This window comes from Crocodylus porosus, unplaced genomic scaffold (assembly GCF_001723895.1).
Source record: "Crocodylus porosus isolate Cpor-Errol unplaced genomic scaffold, CroPor_comp1, whole genome shotgun sequence".
NCBI lineage: Eukaryota > Metazoa > Chordata > Crocodylia > Crocodylidae > Crocodylus > Crocodylus porosus.
This window is the reverse complement of record NW_017728906.1, coordinates 1,570,021-1,575,931: the sequence shown is the minus strand read 5'-3', so window position 1 is coordinate 1,575,931 and position 5,911 is coordinate 1,570,021.

Genomic DNA, 5,911 nt, shown 5'->3' with positions numbered 1-5,911 from the left:
GAACCTGTTCAGCCTCCAAAAGAGAAGGCTGAGGGGGGATCTTGTGGCCTGTTATAAACTAGTCAGGGGGGACCAGCAGGCATTGGGGGAGTCACTGTTCCCCCGAGCACCGCCAGGAGTGACCAGGTATAATGGTCACAAGCTGGCAGAGGGTAGGTTTAGGGTAGATATCAGGAGGCGCTACTTCACTGTAAGGGCGGCTAGGGTCTGGAACAAACTTCCAAGCGAAGTGGTGCAGGCTCTTACCCTGGGGGTGTTTAAGAGGAGGCTAGATGAACACCTCGCTGGGGTTGTTTGACCCCAGTACTCTTTCCTGCCATGGCAGGCGGTCGGACTAGAAGATCTGCTCAGGTCCCTTCCGACCCTAGAAACTATGAAACTATGGAGCAGGGGAAGCTAATAGATCACACCAAGGATTATATGGCCACAGACATTTGATAACAAGCCAATGTGTATGCTTCTGAGGTTGTCAGCTAGTGGTTGATTGTATCACCATAACCACAGTTACATTAAAGTAATGTTCTGCCCTTGACATCACTTGTCTGAATCAAGCTTTCACTATATGTAGCCTTTTAAATCTTACTTAAGTAAAATGAAGGCTCTACTGAATTCAGCCACTTCTAAACAATATCTAATGGCAATGGCCAGGCTTTGACCAAGGCACCTACTGCTTATTGATTAACGTAACTAACATGGCTCTAGAGTCTGTGTTCAGAAGTTATGTGAACGTTTATTTATCCTGCAGATAAATACTGGACATTTACTTATTGATTGGTAGATTAAAAAGCAAAACAAATAAATAGAAACACTGTAAATTGCCTTAAATACAGCAAAACCTATGTGACTGACTATCTTCCCTATGGTTACCAGGCTCCCCACAGTAAGTTGTAGCATCCAGACACTTAGACATTAAAACCAAGACAGATGGCCAAGCAACTTGCTTAAGGCCACAGAGGTGTCTAAGGAGAAACTCCTTGCTTCCAGCCTTATCCTCGGGCCACTGGATCACAGCTTATCTATGTTGAGATGAAGCAGGATGTATGGCCACTGATGCTTTGTTAACCACAATGTCAAAATATTCCTTTTTCACATGCCAGTGATGTATGTGCTCAGTATCAATGTCTAATTCAATATGTCTTTCCTCTTTTTTTTACAGTTGTGATTTGAAAATTTATCCGGCAATTCATTATCAGATGAAAGGTTAGCCGAAGAAGTTGGCAGCTAAATAAAAACAGTGCAAGGTTTGAGAAGAGTCAGAACAAGGCTGTGTGCAACCATACAGGGCACCTACACACGTGGAGACACCAAGCAATGACTGTGCACCAGAATGAGCGCACACTGGAACTCTATCAAATACAAGAACACCAACCACTCGTTTCCAGTCTCTCAAGCCTGATCCTCAAAGGGAATTTACAAACAACTTTTCGCAGATGCGCCTATGAACTGCACTTCATCAAGCTCCTAGGTGCAGAGACTCACGGACTCAATATAGACGTTGGAATTCTGACACACTGCCGCCTGCCGGATGTCTGACTCCCCAGGTACCTGAACTGCATTTTTACCTGTGCTGCTACATCCCACTTCTCCCTCCACCCCTACCCCAATCTGTCCCTCATCCCCTGATGCCTCCACTTCCTTTTTCACTGACTGGCTTCTTGCCTGCATTGCATACCAGCCTCTGGCTTCTTTACTATTCCTTCCATCCAGGAACAGCGCGCACACGCACCAACTGCAGGTGCTTCCTCAGCCTGATGAAGGGTGTTTCAACCCAAAGCCTTGCTAAGGTATATTTCTCTAACTATTCAGTTGATCTGATAAAATGTACCAGATTAGACTGACCCAAAGGAAAGGACCTTGTCTGCCAGTGCCATGTCCTTAGACCAACACCCCTAGCATCTGTCCCTAGTCAGCTGACCCAAAGGACACGGGGCTCTGGGCACATCTAAGCCCCAGGCCTGGGGCTGGCAGGCAGAGTTCTCTGGCAGCTGCTGGAGAAGCAGCTCCTGCAGGAAAGGAAAGAAAGGCTCTAGTTTGTGACAGTGTGGCTGCCTGAGGTGCTGCTGGTGCTACTGTGCTGCTTACTAAGTTATTATTTTTACCTGTGTTATTTGAAGTGGTGGACCAGACTGAGGCTGTAGGGGAGGAGAAGGCCTCATTGGGGACGCTACCATGTTGTGTAGAAGGCTCAGTGCCAGTGAAGCACACCTTAATACACACACAGTGTCACCCATGTCACAAGTTTTGCTTGTCAGCAGCCTGAGGTGCAGTTTCCCAGAAACCCCTGCACCTATCTCTTTGAAACCTGGCAAGCTTTGTGGCCTCAGCAGGGCTAGAATACCTGCTGTTTGACCCCTCTGCCTTCACATGTACAAGTGACATGAGTTTTGCTTTCAAGACTTTAGTATAGTTTCCCCACAAACTCCTGCACCTATCTCCTTGAAAGTTGGCAGGCATCATGCTCTCAGAAGGGGCTACCATCCTTGATGTTTTCATCCAAATATGCCAAAAAATAACAAATTTATAGGCAGTTTTGTACTTCCCTATTGTAGCCTATGGGCTAAACGTTGAAAAAGTGAAACAGTTTTGATTAAACAAAACAGAACAGTGCTTTCAAAATGGAACACTGTTCCATTGAAATGGCAAAATGGAAATTGAAACAAAACTGCTTTTTCACACAGCCCTAGTAATTACAGCGCATCAGAGCAGAGTCAATTAATTAATTAAGTCTGCTGGTGTGTGGTAATTACTGCGCTCTGCTACTGGAGCATGATAATTACCATGCTTCAGCATCATGTGTATCACTATCCCTTCCCTGGAAAATAGCAACAGAGGTGCTTTAACTAAAGCTTGTCAAACTTTAGTTAAAGTGCCTCTGCCACCATTTTTCAGCATGGAGACACTGATTAAAGAGAAGCTCCAGGAACTTTAATTAGAGTGGTTCTCAGAGCGACACTAATTAAAGCTCCTCCCACCCCCCATCCCGCCCCACTCCTGGAGCACATGTGTAAACACCCCAGTGACTATTCATGCAATTAACTGATGTATGAGTTAGACTGATACTTCAGTAAATCTGGCTTAAAAAAAGATTCCCCCTGATTATACTCATGAGTACTGTTGTGTTAAATGGAACATAGCTGAAGCACTGTCTGCCTGAGCAGAGCAGAGGGCTGGACTCTGATCATGTGAGGTCCCTTCCAGCCCTAATGTCTATCAATCTATGAATCAAAGTGTACCTTTAAAATGATGAGAAATATACCATAGGGCAGCTTAGGACTCTTGGTTAAGTCTACTTTAAATATATCACATTCTGAAAACATCAGTCATTGAGAGTAAAGCTTGAGCAAATGTGTTTCCATATTGACACAATGCCTAATCCAGTTTAGGCATAACAACATAATTCACACCAGCTTCAATTGTCATGCCTTTCAGGCCAAAGGTGAACATTCATTCTCTCAACAGAGTCTTTATAAAGTTAATTGAACTGTCCAAGATGCGCAGTTCCCATTCTTCATAACTGCATTCAAATGCAAGATATATTTCCTTCATGAAGCAACAGTAGGAAGAAGTTAAACACGGGGGAAAATGAGGTCTGAGTTTAAGTTTTGAATTTAAATGAAGTTCTGAGAAACTTGGTATCCATGTTGTAGTGGGCTGGATGAGGCTAGAAAGGCATTTGTGAGTCAGCTGAGACAGACTGAGGGTGCATGGGGTAAACTGATGTAGATGTTAATGTTCCCTTAATTTGTTCTTTTCTTGACTTTTTTAAATTTTCATTTCAATGGTAGGAAAGCCAACTGTGCTTGAGCAGGCCACATGCTAATGTTAATTTTTTGCAGAGGAATATTTTCATTTGAAAACTACAAGGAAATCTTCACCTTGAGAGCTCCTGTCCTAATTCTGCGGCCCTCCCTACATGCACGTCTTAAGTCCTGTGGTCAACCTTGCTGGTATCCAGATTTTTCTAGCCTCTTTTCAGACCCCTTCCCTTTTCATCCATGCAGGACATCCCTGAAAGTCTGAGCTGAGCAGTGGGGTTCCTTGCATCTGCTGGCTCTCTTTGTACAGCCAACCCCACCATGTAGCCTACTTTCACATTACTTCCCTTCCTTTATCAGTGGAAAGATATCAGGGTGGATGGACCAGTCCTTGCTGCCACAGAAACGGTCTAGATAGTGATGTGGGGAAAGGCTGTTTAGTTGGGCCAGGAAGTCTAATATTGAATCTGGTGGTCTTGACACAACAGGGAGCAGGATACAGCGGGGTGGGTGTGGGAGGAGGGGTGTGGGTAGAGAGCAACTATTGCAGCTCAAGCTGATGGCAAAGCAGAGCTTGTTGCTTCCAGAAACTGTTCTTGATCTGGTCATGTAGCAAACTTGTGGTTCACCAGAAACAAAGCTATATGACAATCCTTTGTACCTGAGAATCTGCAAAATAGAATGTGCCATGCTATTCATTCTTATTTCTGAGTAATGAACTAACACTTGGAAGGAGAGAACTGGGAAAATAAAGTAGTAAGAGCAAGTGTGTTTCACTCAGTGTCCTCTAGCTGAAGGTGTTTCACTCCAGTTGAAGTCTGTTTACATGGTGCATAGCCATCTAAAAGTCCTATGCTATATGCTGCATATGTTGCACAGAAGCATGTGCATTGTGCAATCCGTTATCACTCAGACTGCACCTGCAGGCTTTTCCTGTACAAAGCAAATCAGTGGCCTGCAATGAAAAGTGATGACCACTTCTGCTGCCACTGGCATGAATTAAGCTCCAAAGACTTCACTAGAACTCTCACGAGTTTTCATGGGCATAACTGAGTACATAGTTCTTACCTGGACGTGTGTTTCTGGATTCCTGGATGAATACACTGTATGCACAACATGTTTTTTGCAGAAATTGCTAGCGGCTAAGGAAAATCAAGAAGAAAAACTGATAATGTACTTGGGAAAGCTTTATGATGCGTTTCAAGAAGTCTAGTTAGGTACCAAATAGTCCCCATGGAATGAATCGCAGGCTACTTTTCCTGGATGGTTGCAACACAGTAGCTGGGAGGATTGAAATGAAAGTAGGCATTATTTTTGTTGTTTTCTTGCTTTCCAATATTTTGACAAGCATGCGAATTATTCTTGAATTCCTCGAGATGGCTTCTCTAAGTCTAATGCCGAGTTACATGGGTAGAGAAACTCAAACGGGCACTGCTGATGCTGTTCCCATTCTGGGAATACAAGTGCATTAATCTCCAGGCTGTCTATTAAGCCCTAAAAATGGATGGATGGAATTCTCAAATGGAACATTACATTATTGACCTCCATTGCAACTGGGGGAGAAACCCCAGGCACCATCTTTGAGGTGTGAGAGGGAGGAGCACAAAAATAGCCACTGCTGCAGCTGTGGCTGACCATGCTGCTATTATAGGCACCATGGCAGCCAGTGCTGCCCAATGCATTGTGGCTGACCCAGGCGTGGAGATGCCTTGCTGTGCCTCTGTCAAGATTTACTTAGATATTTGAACTGAATAACCCAACTCCTTCATCAAAAGGTGGGTTGGACCTTCCAGTTCCTGGTAGATGAGCCATTTGCACACTGTAGACATTCCCCTGGATAAGTGAAAGGAAATCAATGTCTATGTTTTCCAAGGAAAGAGAAGATAGGAGCTGAACAAACTGAATTTCACCTGCACAGATTATTTACTCCTCAAGTGATAGATGTCTTAGCTTCTTATGTTTCCCTACCACAAAACGTATGGCCTTCTGTGTTAAAAGAATGCATGGTAATGTGCATGAGAGCTCTCTCTTGCAGTTAGCACATTTGGTGGTAAGGTGGTGAAGCACTTCCTGTTTAGCTACACAAATCTTACCTTCCAAATCAAACTTGGGTCTGTGAGGAGTTCACTTACCTAAAGTTCCCACTCTTGCATCTG